General features: G+C 41.8%; 1 long non-coding RNA gene across 1 annotated transcript; it reads left to right on the forward strand.

The window, feature by feature from the left end:
- The first annotated feature begins 1089 nt into the window (after window positions 1-1089).
- LOC130367990 (uncharacterized) lies at window positions 1090-2734 on the forward strand. The gene is made up of 2 exons (XR_008892247.1): window positions 1090-1224; window positions 2513-2734. It is a non-coding gene; the product is annotated as an uncharacterized LOC130367990 (long non-coding RNA).
- The last annotated feature ends 18894 nt before the right edge of the window (window positions 2735-21628 follow it).

The raw sequence follows: 21628 nt of genomic DNA on the forward strand, positions 1-21628 counted from the left end.
ATGCTTTTGTATGTCGGGGCCATCGCATAAACGACTATCCGGCAGCGCAGACTGCTTCAGCTGCCACCGGATAGCCGTTTACGGTGCCCCGTGCCCTTTGCTGACGATCACTTACCTGTCCTTGGGGCTCCGGCGCGTCCTCTTCGGGATCCTTTGCATTGTCGGTGTTCTCCATCGACGTCATCACGTCGCTGCGCACGCCGTTCCGTCATCCAATAGGAGCGGCGTGCGTAGCGACGTGATGGTGGCGACGGAGAGCGCGGATGCCGGTGAAGAAGAGGCCTTACCGAAGTGTCGGGGACACCTCGGGGACGTGGCAACAGCGATGGACGGCGACATCCCGGGCAGCGGTGAGGAGCGGTGGCGGTCCGGAGTGGCGGGGACAGGTGAGTACAACTTCCTCTAACAGTGGTCTACAACCTGCGGACCTCCAGATGTTGCAAAACTACAACACCCAGCATGCCCGGACAGCCGTTGGCTGTCCGGGCATGCTGGGTGTTGTAGTTTTGCAACATCTGGAGGTCCGCAGGTTGTAGACCACTGTCCTATACTTTACATTGCACGGATCCCTCAAAATGCAATGGTTTCAACAAACGATGGTCCGTTTGGAATGGATTACCATCGTATGTTGAGGGACCACTGTATTAAGATCCTATAGTAAAGTATTTATAGCATCATCACAAGTATGTTTGGTTCTATTTAAGGATATATTTTCCAATTCTGTTCCATTTCACCTATTACTGGAGTTATTATCCAACTAGAATCCATCTTTACTTAACATGAAATTCTGAGTGCAGTAAGGATGGGCTTAAAGGGGCTGTCTGATTTAGAAAAAAAACATTTTACAATAACCTATCATGTCATAGCCTGACATGAAACTATCGATTTCAATAGGCATCACACAGTGCTTTAATGGGTTTTTCCAAGATATTAAAAATTACTGTCTATTATGGTTATAAAATGACAAAATACAGCATACTTACCTTTTGTATGCATGCTGAGTCCTGCAACACTGCTCCAGTCATTACAGTTTTTGTTATTTACTTCCAGCAGTGATGGCTGCTGAATACACCACAACCAATCATTGACCTCAGTGGTTGTTAGTCACTGACCACTAAGCCAAGTGATTGGCTGCAACGTCCACGGAGACGTCATCAGGAAAGCAATGAAAGAGTGTCATGCAGGGAAGTAAATAAAAGCAGTGGTGATACTAAAGTGGTGTTGGTGAGTATAGTGTATTTTGCTAGTTTACATTCCTGGCTGGCTGGAATTTTATTTTGTAATGTTTTTTCTATGTTTCAGACAATACTTTAAAGGGGTACTCCGCCCCTAGACATCGTATCCCCTATCCAAGGTCTCCATGCGGCACCTGGCGTTCATTTAGAGCGTCGGGTGCTTGTGACTTCACGGCCACGCCCCACTTCTGACATCACGGCCACACCTCCTCAATGCAAGTCTATGGGAGGGGCGTGGCATACTTCTTGCCCCCTCCCATAGACTTGCATTGAGGAGGTGTGGGTGTGATGTTACGAGCGAGGCATGGCCCAGACATGACGAGCCTCCGCCACGCATTGGCAGTCATCCGGCACAGAATGAAGTTCGCTTCGTGCACTGGATGTCTGGGGTGCCACAGCCGAGATCATGGAGGTCCCCAGCAGCAGGACCCCTGCGATCAGACATCTTATCCCCCATCCAAAGAATGGGGGATAAGATGACTAGGGGCATGGTACCCCTTTAACTTCCCCTGTGAAATAGAATACTTGCTCACAGGTTCCCACACGTCATATCAGATCACTGAGGGTCCCTGCAGAGGAGTACCCTGTAAACGGTTTATTTTCAGGAAATCCTTCTAACAAAATTAGATAGTCCAAAGTGGAGAAACCCTCTAATCTCAGATGCCGTGCAGTCTTCTGGCTCATACACCACATTGGTACCTTCAGACAAGGTATTGTATTAGTACAGAGGACAAACCACCCCATAAAGCTATACATGCGTGGGCTGATGATTTAGTAGTGATTGCTGAGAAAAAGATGGGTGGAATCATAAGAGCAATATTATGCAGCATCTGTGCAATGTGTTCATTACGTTCAGCTCATCTGAAGTTTCTTCTGAACTGGCATAGCACTCACTGTGATTTGCCTTGATTTTGACTGATGGGAAACATTATCAGCTTTTCGCCTTCATTCCCTTTGCTTTATAATGCAAAAATTCACTGCCTGAACCAATCTGCTACAAAGGCTTTGAATATTAGAATCCTAACACCACTGCATTGTGATAATACATAAAATAAATGTATACAAGTAATTTGCATTGTTTTAACTCGTCCATTTAAAGTTATCAGCACCGTGTCAGTGCTGGCTAGATTATGGGCATAACTACCAGTCGTTCTGCGACCCGCAATCGTACAGAACACTAATGATCTAATGTTTTCAACATAATGAATACTATCACTTATAAAATCATGTATTTGGCAGGACCTAATAGAAGAAACTAATGTTACATTTATTTTTAGGTTCTCATCCAAAGCCGCACACACAGTTAAAGCAAATATGGAAAATACTTGGAATACTACAGTGGAACAGTTCCTGCTAAGTGCTGAGCAATGTGTTAGTAATTTGGGAAAACCCTTCCTTGTGTCTTTCATGAGATCACTAGACAACAATATTAGCAATATTTCATCCAGCCCACATGTCGTCGAAAAAGTGGATGTTTTAGGTACAAGATGTGAAATCTCTTAATATATATATATATACATATAAATTAGAGTAGTCGTATTAGTCCAGTGATGCAGATGCTAATCAAAAAATGTTGCAGTATCTTGTAATACCTTTTTTATTGGACTAACAGAATTTTGTAGAGACAAGCTTTCGGGATTCCTCCCTTTATCAAGTCCAAAGGAACTCTACAAAATTCTGTTAGTCCAATAAAAAATGTATTACAAGATTCTGCAACATTTTTTGATTTGCATCTCTCTCTCTCTCTCTCTCTCTCTCTCTCTCTCTCTCTCTCTCTCTCTCTCTCTCTCTCTCTATATATATATATATATATATATATATATGTGTGTATATATATATTTATTTACAACTCTCTCCTCAAGGAACCAGCACCAAACACGAAGTCCAGGTATATAGAAGTCCAGCTTTATAGAAAAAAGATTATTGATAATAAATACACAACAGAATTAGAAATCACTATGAAATATCTTTGTAAAAAAATAAATAAATAAAAAAAAAACAGACCCAGTTTGCTATAAGGGTTACAACCAGCCCTTTTGGGGGTCAGCACTGTCAGTGAGCACCCCTTGTAAAATTAGTGGTGCTGATTTAGTGGAAGGGAGAACAGACTATGGTAAAGAAGCTGACTGCCAAGGCTGTCCTCCAGATGAACTACTTGTACATCAGAAAACTGAGCAGTTTACAGCTCCCCTGGATTGTGGAAATTTTAAATGACAAGTTCATGGCTTTTCCCTTAGGTGTGACTAACTTGTAGGTCATTTATTCTGCCATTAAAGTGAAGCTCATCCAACACGAGTTCAATAGTCTTAAGATCTGATAATTGTACCAGCCAGCCCCTCTAAGACAGAACTTTGCCCCCCCTCCATTTCTAACCACTACATATCCTCCGTCATGCTTGACTGAAGACACAAGCACTCCTCATCACCCACCCATAACGCTCTGTTCTAACCGTAGAGTGGGCACTCCAATATAAAATCTTCAGCTTCTCTGCAGTCCAATGCATAGGATAGACTTTGTTTCATACAACAAGAGACTAACACATCTCAAGTTTTTGAAACTGAACTATATAAATGTCAACTATATTAAACAGGAAAATGAGCTCTGGCTATAATAAAGGTTCCTCTGAATAACATTTCAACTGGAATAATTAAAGGGGTATTCTAATTATCAAAAATGATTTCCTATTCACAGCATAGAGGATAACTTTCTGATAGGTGGAAGTCCAACTACTGGAACCGTCACTGATGAGGAGGTCAACTTTCCCCTAAATAAATGGATGTACAAATGGATGCAGCAGCATGTATGCACGGCCCGTCATATTCAACAACAAAAAAACTCAAAATGTTGTATGTTACTTAGTATCTAATCCTGATCATATACATTTATGTTATGTATGTAGCACCTATATTTATCTTACAAATACCTTTTTGTAAAAAACACAGTTTTGTAACTTTTGGGGGCTTCCGTTTCAACGTAGTACATTTTTCGGTAAAAATGACACCTTATCTTTATTCTCTAGGTCCATACGATTAAAATGATACCCTACTTATATAGGTTTGATTTGTCGGACTTCTGGAAAAAATTATAACTACATGCAGGAAAATTAATACGTTTAAAATTGTCATCTTCTGACCCCTATAACTTTTTTATTTTTCCGTGTATGGGGCGGTATGAGGGCTCATTTTTTGCGCCGTGATCTGAAGTTTTTAACGGTACCATTTTTGCATTGATAGGACTTATTGATCGCTTTTTATTCATTTTTAAATGATATAAAAAGTGACCAAAAATGCACTATTTTGGACTTTGGAATTTTTTCGCGTGCACGCCATTGACCGAGCGGTTTAATTAATGATATATTTTTATAATTCAGAAATTTCCGCATGCGGTGATACCATATATGTTTATTTTTATTTACACTGTGTTTTTTTTTTTATTGGAAAAGGGGGGTGATTCAAACTTTTAATAGGGGAAGAGTTAAATGATCTTTATTCACTTTTTTTTTCCACTTTTTTTTTGCAGTGTTATAGGTCCCATAGGGACCTATAACACTGCACACACTGATCTTCATCATTGATCACTGCTTTCTCATAAGAAACCAGTGATCGATGATTCTGCCGCATGACTGCTCATGCCTGGATCTCAGGCACTGAGCAGTCATTCGGCGATCGGACAGCGAGAAGGCAGGTAAGGGCCCTCCCGCTGTCCTGTCAGCTATTCGGGATGCCGCGATTAGCTGCGGCTATCCCGAACAGCCCGACTGAGCTAGCCGGCCACTTTCGGTTTCGCTTTTAGCCGCGCGGCTCAGCTCTGATAGCGATCGGCGCTGAGCGCTATTAGACGCGGGTCCCGGCTTCACTATGACGCCGGGCCCGCCGTGATATGACGCAGGGTTACTGTGTAACCCCGCGTTATATCAGGAGAGCAGGACCAAGGGCGTACCTGTACGCCCTTGGTCCTTAAGGGGTTAAAGAAATGTCTGGCTCTGGATGAACACAAAGAGTTAAATGACTCTAGTTGGGTTGGAGCTGCTTGGAGCTCACCTGTGTCATCTGAGTGCGGTCCTCAGCTCTGCTACCTATCAGGAAGGTGTATCCCTGATCACCTGCCTATATAAACTAGGAGTAATCAGTTCAATGGCTGGGAAAGGTTATACCTTAGCTGACACCTCCTGCTTACTGGATACCTGATTGTTTATTGATCTTTGGCTTTTCCCTTGACTCTTCTCTTGCAGAGAGTGTATCTCTGTTAGTTTGTGTGTATCCAGCTGTTTCCAGACTCCTTTTTTTTAATTATTATTATTTTTACAATGCTGCCCCAGCACTTAGCAGGGAGCGTTTGTCATCGTAGTTCAATCTGTCACAGATAGGCAATAGGTAGGGACAGTGGCTGTGGCTGAGTTAGGACTTTACTGTTCCCTGCCCATTCATGACACCAGGAGCCTTTTTTATGCTTATAAAGTGAAGCATAGGCTAATATTAGAGAATAATGTAGAGGCTCTGGTGTATGCCTTGTGTCTACCTGTGTGGCAAGCAGGGGTTTTTAGCCAAACTTATTCCAATAGCATCACTGAAATTATATTCTACTGCTGTTTACTTTTCCCATGAATCCTCTGGCTTTGCAGAGGATGCAGAGGATACTCATAAGAGAAATATTGCCATGAGGAGAAAGTGATTTAACCTATAATCACAATTGAGGTGTTTTATAAAGATTTGAAGCCTTCAGGCTGATTTCACACTTATTCACAATATTTAATACTTTCTTTTCAATTACTTTTATCATAATGCAGCTCTGTTATTGCTGTGATCTACAAAAAGTGCACTAAAAAATGACACGTTTTTACTGTGATTTTATTGTGATTTGCGCAATTATAGTAAAATAACACAATTTTTGCTACGATTCGGAAAATCACTGTGAAAACTTGCAGAAAATACAACTTGTGAAAACAGCCTCAGGGGTGGTTATATATCCTGATCCCATAGCGACAGCAGCAGCAGTATACAGATAGAGCTGGCAGGGTAGAAGTCTGTGAGCTGCCAGGAGGTGTCTATTAGGTGATAATGTCATCCTGTATTTCACAGGAAGTCATCTGATCCAGGACAGACCAATTCCTGAGGCACACAAAGCCATGTCATTTTCTAGTGACCTGAATTTTGGTCACATGACCAAGGTACTGCAATGAAACATATAGATGCAGTTTTGCTGGAATAAAACAGATGGCACTGTAGGAATAGTGATGGAATGAGCATGATATGGGAAGGAAAAAAAGCCCTGGAGTGCTTCTTTAAGATGATCAAGCCCCCTGGCTACATTTCATTATTTCCAATAGAGATTGATACATAAGGACCTGTGAACCTGTCTGCTGTTTCATCTTTTATATTTCACTAACCTTAGGGGTCACATGAATTAGAGGCAATAAAATAAAATTAAGTTACCCTTTAGGCATGGTGCTATATAATTTATAAGGATAAAAAATATGCACAGCATTAAAAAATAAAGAATAAGATAATAGCGACTTTTACAGTATTTCCAATTTTTTACGTAAAAGTAAACATATTAGCACTCTTCATGAAAAATGTCTCTACTTTTACTTCACAATATGGCACAATATGTACAAACAGTGGCACAAATTTGCACAATGGAGCTGGATTTTTTGTGAATAATGCACAAATATAACCCTATAGACAACACTATTATAATGTATGACTGATCAGGCCTGTGGTTGCTTCGGACAATAGTTTTTGGGAATGTTGGACCCATAAAAAAATGCGCAGGAAAGGTGTCTGATAGTGGGGGGTCCAACCGCTGGGACCCCCAACAATCTCCTATAATGACATGTCGCACCCAGCACGGAAGCTGGTTGAAACACAGCCAATCCATTCATCTCCATGGGAGAGGCGGAGACACATCTCATAGAGATGAATAGAGGGGACGTGTTTCGACCAGCTTCCGTGCTGGGTACGTCATGAGCATCAGAGGAGCAGAGCCGGAGTTGAGCCAGGGCCCCGTACGGGAGATCATAGGGAGGCCCAGTGGTCATACGCCACCCCACCGCAATCAGACACTTATCTCTACCTTCTTGAAGGTAAACTTGTTGTGTTAAGATAACCATGACTACTAAATCTATATCTCAGCGTTCAGGCTCCAGATAAACACTATGAGATATTTTGTTAACTGCAGTCTAAGTCAAAAACTGCAATGCCAATTTTTCAAAAAATTGCTTTAGAGACTATAATATTGATGTCGTATTCCAAGGATAGGCCTTTATTATGTGATTGTTAGGGTCCAACCTGTATGAAGGGGCCAGCCATGTACATTTCATTGTGGTGGTTCCTATAATGGGACTGAATTAATGTGTCTTGCAGTTCTAGGACACAGCTCCAAATACATGCATGTGCCATGGTAAACCATAAAAAGGGTCTGGTATCCTTCATGCATCTTATCAGTATGAATGCCGGGAGCTGTAACCCCACCAGTCAGATATTGATCCTGGAAAACACCTTTAACCGTTTTTTCAAAACCATAGAACTATCAGGCTATTGTGCTTATAAGGAAATGTTGTATTTATTTAGTCCACTACACTAGGTATATAGGTAAAAATTCACAGTTATAATCAGTTAACAAGAAAAGAAAACCTTTTACATACATTGTGGATTAGGCCTTTTTTGTGTTGACAGGTACTCGCATACATGAACCTTAACACACAAGAATGAAGAAACATATAGTACCTTTACCATGAATAGCGTTGTCTTGGAGCAATCGTATCTGTTTGCTGGTTAAACAGCTTCTTTTTGATTCAGAAGACTGGCAGGCTTTTCAGAGTGCCAGATGACCCCTGGTCAGCATGGTAACTGTGGGCAATGCCAACCCTGGCTACTCTGAAAGCTGCTGGCAAGAATCAGAAGACATGATATCAGAGGGCCTGTGTGCTTCTTAGTATTCCATTAAACTACTAAATGGCTAGCTACCCTTCTCCTTCTGTAATTATGTCTTACAGTGGGGGGTTATTGCTGTAAATTTTCTGCACAAGTCTTAAAGGGGTACTCCACTGGAAAACATTTTTTAAATCAACTGGTGCCAGAAAGTTACCGTATTTTCCGTTCTATAGGACGCACCGGCGTATAAGACGCACCCAATTTATAGGTACAAAATCTAAAAAAATAAAGATTTTGAACCTAATAGTGGTCTTCAACCTGCGGACCTCCAGATGTTGCAAAACTACAACTCCCAGCATGCCCGGACAGCCGTTGGCTGTCCAGGCATGCTGGGAGTTGTAGTTTTGCAACATCTGGAGGTCCGCAGGTTGAAGACCACTGCATAGGAGGTAATACCCACGTGTCCCCGCCGCTCCGGACCCGTCACCGCTGCCCTGGATTTCGCTCCATCGCTGTCGCCGTGTCCCCGTCGCTCCGGAACGTCACTGCTGCCGGCCGGGTATCCTTGGTCTCTGTCGCCGCCATCACATCGTTACGCACGCCGTCGCACGTATGCGACGACGTGATGACGAGGAAGGAGAGCGCGGGCCATACAGGGGATCCCTGAACGGAGAAGACACCGAGGAGGCAGATAAGGTCCCTCCCGGTGTCTTGTAAGCACTAACCCGGCTATTCAGTTGGGCTGTTCGGGACCGCTGTGGTGAAATCGCTGCGGTCCCGAACAGCCCGACTGAACAGCCGGGTTAGTGTCACTTTCCCTTCAGACGCGGCGGTCAGCTTTGATCGCCGCGTCTGAAGAGTTAATACAGGGCATCACCGCGATCGGTGATGTCCTGTATTAGTCGCGGGTCCCGGCCGTTGATGGCCGCAGGGACCGCCGCGATAGGGGTGTATTCGCCGTATAAGACGCACCGACTTTTTCCCCCCAGTTTTGGGGAAGAAAAAGTGCATCTTACACGGCGAAAAATACGGTAAACAGATTTGTAAATTATTTCTATTAAAAAAATCTTAATCCTTCCAGTACTTATCAGCTGCTCTATGATCCACAGGAAGTTCCTTTCTTTTTGAATTTCCTTTCTGTCTGACCACAGTGCTCTCTGCTGACACCTCTGTCCATATCATGAACTGTCCGGAGCAGGATAGGTTTGCTATGGGGATTTGCTTCTACTTTGGACAGTTCCTAAAATGGGCAGAAGTGCCAGCAGAGAGCACTGTGGTCAGAGAGAAAGGAAATTCAAAAAGAAAAGAACTTCCTGTGGAGCATATAACAGCTGATAAGTACTGGAAAGATTAAGATTTTTAAATAGAAGTAATTTACAAATCTGTTTAACTTTCTGGCACCAGTTGATTTAGAAAAAACATGTTTTCCAGTGGAGTACCCCTTTAAGGTGGACACTGACTTCCTTCATTTTCATGATGCAAGTTAAGACACTCTGTTGATAAAAATATATATATATATATACATCACCAATATTGGATGTACAGGTAAAATAATGACTTCAATGGACTATGTATGATGCTGATCAGTTCTAAGTCCCAGGATTTGTGCCTGCCTGGGACCCGAGCAACAAACAATGTGCTCAATTATGCAGCACTAAGTATATAGTTACACTAGTCAAACAAGGCTTTATAGAGCAAAGCCCCTAGCAGAGCATGGGTTTAATATTTTATCCGCCTGTACAAGCAAAAATATAGGTCCATAAGGCACGGTCAAGACCTGAAGATTTTCAGTCCTAAATGTGTGTACATAGAAAACACATGAGCGATTACAAGTACTCTCAGTCCTCTATGAAGAATACACCTAAATGATGCTTCAATGAAAAAATAAGATTGCATGGGTAGATAGGCACAATTATTTCTAATGCCTCTGTAAATAAACAAGATAGATAGATAACAAATTAGATATGGGTCATAGATATATGATAGAAAAATAGATAGATAGATGACAGATTAGATAGAGATAGATAGAGATACATTGATTTTAGGTGACAGATTATATAGGCAGGCAGATAGGAAATAGATAATAGATAGATAGATAGATAAATAGATTGATTATAGGTGACAGATCATATAGACAGGCAGATAGGATATAGATAGATAGATATATGACAGATTAGATTGACAGACAGACATATGAGTCATATATTGATAGATGACAGATTAGATAGAGATAGATAGATAGAGATACATTGATTTTAGGTGACAGATTATATAGGCAGGCAGATAGGAAATAGATAATAGATAGATAGATAGATAGATAGATAGACAGATTGATTATAGGTGACAGATCATATAGACAGGCAGATAGGAGATAGATAGATAGATATATGACAGATTAGATTGACAGACAGACATATGAGTCATATATTGATAGATTACAGATTAGATAGATAGACATACAGGTCATAGATTGATAGTTAGATTACAAATTAGGCTCCTTTCACACTATGAATTTCTCCGTTTAGGAACTTCCGTCAGAAGTTCCGTCACTACAGCTGCGAAACCCGGCCGTTACAAAACCCCTGACGGCCGTGACTAAATTGCATTGCAGCCTATGGGGTTTTGTAACTGCCCGTTTGCACCCGTATATGCCCGTAATTCATTACGGGCATTATACTGTGACGGGACATGCAGTAATTTTTCCGCCATGATGTCCCGTCACTGTATGACGCCCATAATGAATGCATACGGGTGCAAACGGGCAGTTACAAAACCCCATAGGCTGCAATGCAATTTAGTCACGGCCATCAGGGGTTTTGTAACGGCCGGGTTTCGCAGCTGTAGTGACGGAACTTCTGATGGAAGTTCCAAAACTGAGACATTCATAGTGTGAAAGGAGCCTTAGATAGACAGACAGATAGGAGACAGATAGATAGATAGATAGACAGATAGTAGAAGGATGACCGCAGCACACCAGAGAATTGAAAAAATGGAAAAGGGGACTTTATTCCATGAACAGGCAAGTGCGACGTTTCGATGTTCTCACAACACCATTCTCAAGCCTTAAGAATAGTGTTTTGGGAACACCAAAATGTCTCACTTGCCTGTTCATGGAATAAAGTCACTTTTTTCATTTTTTCAATACTCTGGTGTGCTGCGGTCATCCTTCTACTAGCTGTGGCCATTGAGACTCGAGACCGGGGTTCCCAGCAACTTGCTTGCACGCAATATACCTACACCTTTTTTGGAAGTGCTGCTCTAACTCCATATTTGTCTACATAGATAGATAGATAGGTAGATAGATATGAGAGATAGATAGATGATAGATAGATAGACATGAGAGATAGATAGATAGATAGATAGATAGATTGATGATAGATAGATAGACATGAGAGATAGATAGATAGATGATAGATAGACATGAGAGATAGATAGATAGATGATAGATAGACATGAGAGATAGATAGATAGATGATTGATTGATAGATAGATAGATAGATAGACGTGACAGATTAAACACAGATTGATTAATTGATGAGCACTTTACACTTTGTTAATTGAGCACATGTTTTTTTGAGTATAAATACCCCCTAAGTATGATGTGTCTATAAACTTGAAAAAGGTTCCATTGTGGGACTGAAACGTTGCTGCTATGATGTGAGACAATAAAATTCACCCATTTTTTTGAATTTTTGGAGTGCTGCACTATTGTCTTTCTATTAGATAGATAGATAGAGAGATGTGACAGATTAGATAGATTCTATTCTATTCTGTATTAGCCAACCTTGAACACTAAGGGTTGCACATAATAACCAATCACAGCTCAGCTTTCATATATTAGTAAGCTCTGTTAAAATAAAAGCTGAGTTGTGATTGTATCAGATTGGCAATCCATTGGATCTACTGGAAGACATTATCCTGAAGATCACCATCCATCTATACACAATCCTTTCATGTACACTTTTATTGCATCATATTTTGTTATCACTGTATACACAGAAAATATTATCCATAAGATCTTGTAGGCTATTTGTGAACCATCTCTTAATAAATAGATTTTAATGGTAAGTGATTGTCTTCAAAGTCATTTGCAGATCTGGTTGTCTTGGAAACCTTCTGAAATATCCTCATGGCCAAGGTAATCTTTATCAAACATGATCTTCACTGAACGCCAAAAACTGCCTTAAAAATGTTTGTACAGTTATTATGAAGGCTGATCATTACAGTGAAGACCGTGCAGGCAGTTGATCATATTGGTTGGTATGGGATCAAGAAGAGCGTTCATGGACCCGTTATCATTCTCAATTTATTCATTGGCAGCTGCCTATTTGTGAGACTCTTTAAATGAAGAAAGATGGTATTTGAGGTTCCACATGAAAGAAGTTAACATTTAATGGGTGCAATTAAGTATGCAATGTTAAAGACATGCAACAAGGTTCTTTGGAACATGTATTCATGTGCACTTCATAGATTTCGATAATTAAAGGGGTATTCCAGGAATTTTTTTTATTTGACTTTGCTACAGGGGCTGTAAAGTTATTGTAGTTCATAATATAGTATCTGTACCTGTGTGTGATGGTTTTCTCACAATTCTTCTGTGATTTTCACCCCAATATTTATTTTTACCAGCATACAAAATGACTGTTGTCTCAGATTTTTTCCCAGCTTGCAATGCGGCCGAGACCTGACTCACTAGTCAGCTGATGACAGGGAGTCTGTCTGCTTCAATGGGTGGTGGGAACAATCTGCAACTAATGCAACAGCTGGAGGCACCCTGATTGAAAACCACAGGTCTTTTGAATGGATGCAGCTCATTTGTGTTTCAATGGGTGGGGTGGCTGATGTGTGGGAGGGAGGAAAATGGAATTATGGGAGTTGTAGGCAAAAAAGAAAAACTCATCCAGGAAATACCAGTTCACAAAAAGCTAGCCACAGTGTTTTGGTAATCTCACAATATAACCACCCCCAAGACAGGCGCAGATCCTTCCTAAGCATGTCCATTACTGTCTCCCAGGTACATACTAAAATCCCCTTATGGTGGATAACCCCTTTAAGAAAACCAGGTAATTTATTTACTTTGCACTCTTCTAAGCTAGAATAGGTATGAGACATCTTCCAACTTATTAAATGGAGTAGAACATCTATTATAGCTATGCTTAGTGCGGAGCTTGAAGATAAGCTTAGTTTAGATAGCAACAGGGGCTAAATCCCCCATCATTTAAGTTTCCTACAACGCCGCCACAGGGGAAAGGAAGTATGACACGTTAGCAAATCAAATGAACAGGTAATGCACTCAGCTGGTGACAACGGGTCTGGAGGTCACCATCAAAGAAGATGGCTGACAAATCCCAAAAATGAAATATCATTTGTACAGGAATGAGAAAAATAACATACATTTTTCGCATAAATATTGTGATGAGGTGGCAAGGAAAGGGTGTATTTCCTCTGCTCACTATGAAGAATGTCTCACCTGTTTCTTAAGTAATGAGGCAGCAGGGAAGGGAGGTGTATATAAGATGGAGACTCAGTCTAATCTGTGCTCTCCCTTGGAAACTGCACGCTGCTGTAGGGAGAGACATCGGGCCTTGTAGAAGACACACAGCAGGAGCTGTGAGGGCCCAAGTGACAGTGCAGTGGGTACTGTGGATAAATCAGGTTGCAGGTGGCACATGTTTTGCTGGCTGAGGGAAGCTCCCCAGTTGATAGACAGGGCATGCTTATATGTATAGTCAGCGACCAGACGATCTAGGACTTTATTTTTGTTCCTGTTTGTTTTGTTTTTACCTGCAACCTGTGGAAATAAAGCTGGCAAGGAGCCAGACTTGTATGAGGAACTGTGGTCTGCTGTGTTATTGTGAGGAACGTGTCCCGTGGCAAGTGACCAGGACGATCCGAGGTAATCCCTGAGACGGTTCGTCACTATATACATTAAAATAGCAAAAAGAGGAAATTTTAAGGGTTTATCTCAAATTTTAGAATTAATGGCCAGTTCTATGTTCAATTTATGTAAAAAAAAAAAAACAACAACCCTGCAATAGTTTGCATTGCCACTACTGAATGTATGGCAATACTGGTACAAGCTCTGTTAAACATTCTCACAAGCACCACAACTCCTTCAAACAGGTAATCAGCAAGGCAGCAATCTAATACTGATGGTCTGTCCTGAGGACAGGCCACAAATTTTATAAGACTGGATGAGCCCTTTAGACATCACATTTTTTTCAAATACTGCAGTGGTTAGAGAAGACATTTCGTACCTTAAAGGGGTGCTCCAGGAAGCTGAACTTAGACACTTTCCCCCTATCCACAGGATAGAGGATAAGGGTCTGATCATGGTGTGTGTGGGGGGTCTGACTGCTGGGACCCTCTGCAATTTCCTGAATGGGGCCCCAGCTACATAGTCATCCTCTGCCCGCTTCTGTCCCTAACTTTCTTAACAAGAGCAAGTAAGGGACCGCTCAACCAATCACTGGCTAAGGTGGGCATTGTTGTGGCCAGTGATTGACTGAGAGGGCAGTCACCAGCTCTCGTCCAGAAAGGTGGGGGCTGGAGCGTACCAAGAATGGGTAGGTAGCCAGGGCCCTGTAAGGAGATTTCGAGGGGTCTAAGCAGTCAGACCCCTTGCGTTCAGACACTTATCCCCTTTCATGTGGATAGGGGATAAGTGTCTGATAAGTTCAGTTCCCTTGAATACCCCTTTAACTGGTATGTCTTTCCTCAGTTATGTGAGTCAATAACCTAAATGCGCAGATGTATGTCACCTGCAATATTTTGCCCCATGGGGATAGAAATCTTAATTTACAGTATGTATGGGGTGATGCATTCACTCAATATTCAAGTTATGGCTTATTAAATTGGAATTGAAGCTTACAGTGTGTTCTATTACACTTAGAATTACAGTGTGTCCTATTAAAAAATGTAAGCTGAATTTAGTTGGCATGGTCCCGGCCAAGAGATTATGAATATTTTAGACTAACCAGGGCTTACTGTACTTTTATTCACCACAGAGAGTTATGTCTGTATTGAGGGAGCTGAGAGAGGTACATCTGTATTGAGGCACTGACAGAACAGTCACTCCAGAACCTTCTGCCGCAGAGGAAGGCACCAGTATTAAAAATGACACATGTAAGGGTAGGGGCTTTCTCTCAGATCCACTAGAACCCAGAAGCACCTTCTGGTGCTGGGATGTAAAATAAAAAATACTATTGTTTTAATGTCAAGGGCCCAGACAATAAATGCAATAGTTTTTGCATTGAAATTCCACTCAGAAAGTCCGAGTCCTATTACTGTCAGTTGGATTCGGCTGCACAGTGCACACTACAGAATGAGCTTGTTTATTAGTTTGGCCCTCGGAATCACAGATTCTGTAGTGTGAATCCGGCCTTAAGAGTAATAATATGCTTTCCTTCATCATTGGTGACTACTTGTTGTCATGGCTGCACAATGATATCATCCAGTCTCATCAATCATGCCTTTGTTACATGTCATCTATAGTGATGTCATAGCTTGATCTTTTTTTGTGGGCAGGTGGACCGTTACTGTGTTATCACTATTTTTACAGTTCCGGAGCTGTTACCTTGTATAGTGGATTATGCCTGGACTGTGACATCCCTGTGTGCATGACCTCTAAGCTATGTGATCGCTGTGTGCATTATTATTTTATTTTGACATCCCTATGTGCAATATCCCTGTGCATTAGAAATAGACTCACAACACAGACTGGGGATAACATAATGATAACCTTATTCTGTTTATAGTGTTCTTGGTTCCAGGGCATTTAGCAAATAATAAGGGATAAATACATGACATTAAAGGAGTACTCTGCCCCTAGACATCTTATCCCCTATCCAAAGGATAGGGATAAGATGTCTGATCTCCCTGCTGTTCCCGGCGTTCAGTTAGAACGTCGGGTGTAGCGCCGGAGGCTCGTGATGTCATGGCCACACACCCTCAATGCAAGTCTATGGGAGGGGGAGTGACGACAAAATTCGCTCCGTGCACTTGACGTCTGGGGTGCCGCAGCCGAGCTGCAGGACTCCCGTGATCAGACATTTTACATCTTATCCCCTATCCTTAGATAAGGGAAAAGATGTCTAGGTGCGGAGTACCCCTTTAATGCAGGTACAGTGAATGTGATACAGAGTACATTGCATAAAGGGCTACAATGAAATAATAATTACCATTACACTGACATGTTTCTGTGGATTATATAGAGTTATATAAAAAAAAAGCCATAACATCTGCAAATCATCCCTTATCCCTTAGATATATTGAAGGATCCTTCTGTTTGCACCTTGGACATAAAAACTATTAAAAAAAAATCCATACAAAACAGTAAACAGAGTACAGCAAATAACTATGAGAAGGAATGTCCCCCTGCATACCTTTAGGAAACTCACGGCAGAACCTAATGTTCTTACAATTATTCGTTTGTGTTTCATTTAATGAAAACAAAGCAAGGATTTACTAAAAACCTTCCGAAATAATTGTTGCATTTATATAACGTGTAGCAACACCATGCAGAGTCATAAAACAAGGGCAGCTGAACCTCATGGCCAAAGGACAGGACTCACAAGAACAGCCTGTGCTTACTTGACCTCTGACCCACATTCCTTAGCTTGGCAGGACATCAAGGGGGCCATAACAAGAGGGAATTGGGACCTGACGCTGTCATTCATCCTTTAGTAAAACAAAACAGACCTGTACACTGGAAGCAACAATATCTGCTTACATTATAATGTACAAGTGACATATACATATGCAAGGTATCCTATCTGATCAAACAAATACTATCATCCCTGTTTGTGATATTGCAGAGATATTTCAAGACGTAGTATCACCAGCTTGTCACTTCATGAGCTGTGAAACATGTATTAGCCTCATACCCTGGAAATGATAAGTGAACATAAGAGCCCAGAATATTTCGGCCTCACCCCTGCCCTTCTATTGGCAGACGTCCCTTGGCGTGAATAAATATGAGATTTTTTTTTTAATGTTATTTGAATCGGTGTCAAGACAGTGACCTTCTCTGTTTCCTATTTGACATAAGATGCCATTGCCCGAACTAAAATGATCACATTTACGACATTCTCCCATTTGACAATGACAGCAAATTATTATAAACAAATGACAGTTCTGATATTTTATCAGAAAGAACATTATAACCTGAGAACATTTTATGATAGCTGTTATACTAAGAATATAGCTACGTTAAAGATGAGTGAATAAGAATATAGGGGGAGATTTATCAAATCCTGTGCAGAGGAAGAGTGGTGCAGTTGTCCATAGCAACCAATCAGATTGCTTCTTTCATTTTCCACAGGCCTCTTTAGAGGCCTGTGGAAAATGAAAGAAGCAATCTGATTGGTTGCTATGGGCAACTGCACCACTCTTGCTCTGCACAGGGTTTGATAAATCTCCCCCATAGTGTATGTTATGGTATGTGACCTTCAGTCCTTTGTATTTCTCACTTTGCGGCTTATCAGTTTGCACCTATGCTGAGTATCGACAAGTGTAAGTAGCATGACCTTTATTTGGTTGCTTACTTCCATAGAGAATACCTTTGGAGTCTTTTTGACCTTCAAACTAAGAACATGATGTCTCTGCTGTAGGTAAACCCCCGTCCCAGCTTGCAGACTGTATGTTCTGAAGACCTTGCCAGAGAATTGGCGCTGCCAAACACAGAATCCACAAATAGCAATGTAACTGTGCCTGGACATAGGATGGAAGACAGAATGCTGAAGAGCATTATTATCTACTGACATGTAAAAGATGAAGGAACATGTTTTCATTTACTTCTATATCAAGTTGTCATATTGTCTCATGTTAAAAGATAAGGCTTGGAATTGCCTGGTCTTTAAACGGGTAAAAAAAAAAAAAAAAATGTACATGAAAATAAAAATATGTTCACGCATTTGTATGGCTGCTATAGGACAACAAAGCTAATGCCAATGAAAAGATGTGCAACAAAAAAGGCAGTAAACTGTTGTTGTTATTATAGTAACATAATTCATAAGGTTGAAAAAAAAAATAGTCCTTCAAGTTCAACCTATAACTCTAATGAATCCTGACTGAGTTGATCCAGAGGAAGGCAAAAAACCCTCGTACTTGAGGTAAAAATTCCTTCCTGACTCCAAATATGGCAGTCAGAATAAATCCCTGGATCAACGTTCTGTCCCTATAAATCTAGTATACATAACCAGCGATGTTATTACTCTCCAAAAATGCATCCAGACCCCTTTTAAATTCTTTTACAGAGTTCCCCATGACTACCTCCTCCGGGAGAGAATTCCACAGTCTCACTGCTCTCACAGTAAAGAACCCCCGTCTGTGCTGGTGTAGAAACCTTCTTTCCTCTAAACGGAGAGGATGCCCCCTTGTTATAGATACAGTCCTGGGTATAAATAGATTATGGGAAGAGATCTCTGTACGGTCCCCTGATATATTTATACATAGTTATTAGGTCTCCCCTAAGCCTTCCTTTTTCTAAACTAAATAATCTTTCTGGGTACTGTAATCCTCCCATTCCTTGTATTACCCTGGTTGCCCGTCTTTGAACCCTCTCCAGCTCCACTATATCTTTCTTGTACGCTGGTGCCCAGTACTGTACACAGTATTCTATGTGTGGTCTGACTAGTGATTTGTACAGCGATAGAACTATTTCCTTGTCGTGGGCATCTATGGCCCTATTGATGCACCCCATGATTTTATTAGCCTTTGCAGCAGCTGCCCGACACTCTTCACTACAGCTAAATTTACTGTTAACTAAGACTCCCAAGTCCTTTGCCACATTGTCCCAAGTGTGCTCTCATCTAATATATAATCCCAGACGGGATTTTTCTTCCCCATGTGCATTACTTTACATTTATCAGTGTTGAACCTCATCTGCCACTTCCCAGCCCAAACTTCCAACCTATCCAGATCCATTTGTAACAGTGCACTGTCCTCTATTGTGTTTACCGCTTTACAGAGTTTAGTATCATCTACAAAGATTGCTACTTTACTATTCAACCCCTCTACAAGGTCATTAATGAATATACTAAATAGAACAGGACCCAAGACTGACCCCTGTGGTACCCCACTATTATTAGTCACCCAATCAGAATAAGAACCATTAATAACCACAATCTGTTTCCTATCACTGAGCCAGTTACTTACCCACTTGCACACATTTTCCCCCAGTCCAAGCATTCTCATTTTATGCACCAACCTTTTATGTATCACTGTATCAAATGCTTTGGAAAAATCCAGATATACGACATCCAGCGATTGCCCCTGGTCCAGTCTGGAGCTCACCTCCTCATAAAAGCTGATCAGGTTAGTTTGACAGGACCGATCCCTCATAAAGCCATGCTGATATGGGGTCATACATTTATTTTTATCAATATACACTCCAAAATTGCATCCCTTAAACTAACAGGCCTATAATTCCCAGGGTCATCTTTTGACCCCTTTTTAAATATTGTCGTTTATTGCCCCCTTGACATTTGTATTCATCCATATTGGTTTTCTTTTATTTCTGACCATTTTATTCCCATACGGTGTATACCTCTTACATTGAGAATTTAAGATATTTTTAAAAGTCTCCCATTCAGTGTCAGTATTCTTGTTTTTGAGGACATTATCCCAATTTATATTGTTAAGGGCTTCTCTTAGTTGATCAAACTTTGCCTTCCTAAAGTTCAGTGGATTTTTTTTGGCCCCTCGAGAGATACCCTTATTGAAGAACAAGTTATAATATATTATGATGACTGTTTCCTAGGTGTCCTTCTACTTGCACTTTAGTTACTCTGTCAGGTCTGTTGGTTAATATTAAGTCCAGTAGGGCGCCCCCTCTGGTCGGGCCCTGCACCATTTGGGACAGATAATTGTCTTTAGCTATAGTCAGAAACCTGTTTCCTTTATGAGATTCACAGGTCTCAGTCTCCCAGTTTATATCAGGATAGTTAAAGTCCCCCATTATTATCACCTCATTCTGATTTGCTGCCTTGTTTATTTGCTTAATTAATTGACCTTCTGCCTCTTCCATTATGTTTGGTGGCTTATACCAAACCCCTATCAAAAAATTTTTTTTAGCTCCATATATTTCTATCCATATCACATAATTTCCCTCCCGAACATCCTCCCCTAGTGCAGCCTTCAGACTGGATTTCACATAAAGACAAACTCCTCCCCCTTTCTGTTTTGTCCGATCCTTTCTGAATAGCCTATAACCCTGTATGTTGACCGCCCATTCACAGATATCATCCAACCAAGTCTCTGTTATACCCACTATGTCATAATTCTCCTCAGACATCAACCACTCCAGTTCCTCTGTTTTATTGGACAGACTTCTGGCATTAGTCAACATGCAATTCAAAGGTGTATGTTTTTTCTTCCTTTGAAGCCTATCCCTATTAACTATTCCAACCCCTCCCTCCGCTCCACCCCCAAATACATTAATAAGTCCCCCCTCTCTATCTACACTATCTTCCCCCTCTACATTGTAGGTTCCCTCCTCCCCAGTCCCTAGTTTAAACACTCCTCCACCCTTCTAGCCATCTTCTCCCCAAGCACAGCTGCATCCTCCCCATTGAGTTGCAGCCCGTCCCTACGTTAGAGCCTGTATCTGACCGCGAAGTCGGCCCAGTTCTCCATGAACCCAAAACCCTCCTTCCTACACCAGCTTCTGAGCCACTTGTTTACCTACCTAATCTCCCACTGCCTCTCTGGTGTGGCTCGTGGTACAAGTAATATTTCAGAAAATATTACCTTGGAGGTCCTTGCCTTAAAGGGGTATCCCCTTGGGATCCCCGCTGCGGCACTGCGCTATCATTACAGCACAGAGCGAGTTCACTCTGTGCGTAATGATGGGCGATATGGGGGACGGAGCAGCGTGACGTCATGGCGCCGCCCCTTGTGACATCACGGCCCGTCCCCTTAATGCAAGTCTATGGGAGGGGGCGTGATGACCGCCACGCCCCCTCCCATAGACTTGTATTGAAAGGGGCAGGCCGTGACGTCACGAGGGGCGGAGCCGTGACATAACAATGCTCCGGCCCCTGTACTGCCCATCATTACGTGCAGAGCGAACTCGCTCTGTGCTGTAATGATAGCGCGGTGCCGCAGCGGGGATCCCAGGGGTCCCCAGGAGCGGGACCGCGGCGATCTGACATCTTATCCCCTATCCTTTGGATAGGGGATAAGATGTCTAGGGGCGGAGTACCCCTTTAAGCTTACGGCCTAAGTCCCTGAAATCATTTTTAAGGACACTCCACCTACCTCTTAATTTGTTATTGGTGCCAATATGTACTGTGGTGGACCACTGGGTGAATGGTGGGACCACGGGTGTGGCTGTGTAGGTTGGTGGGATCAGATAGTATTAACCCCTAGTGTTTGTGACGCCAGTGTGGTTTTTGGGTTCTGGAACAGCACACGCCCAGATTCTCCGCTATCCCAATTGCTAGTAGTGAAATGAGAGTCCACAACCAGTTATGTTCAAATGGAGGCTTTACTGAGTAGAAGACAAGTATAATTATCTTC

The sequence above is a fragment of the Hyla sarda genome, chromosome 4, assembly GCF_029499605.1.
Source record: "Hyla sarda isolate aHylSar1 chromosome 4, aHylSar1.hap1, whole genome shotgun sequence".
Lineage (NCBI taxonomy): Eukaryota > Metazoa > Chordata > Amphibia > Anura > Hylidae > Hyla > Hyla sarda.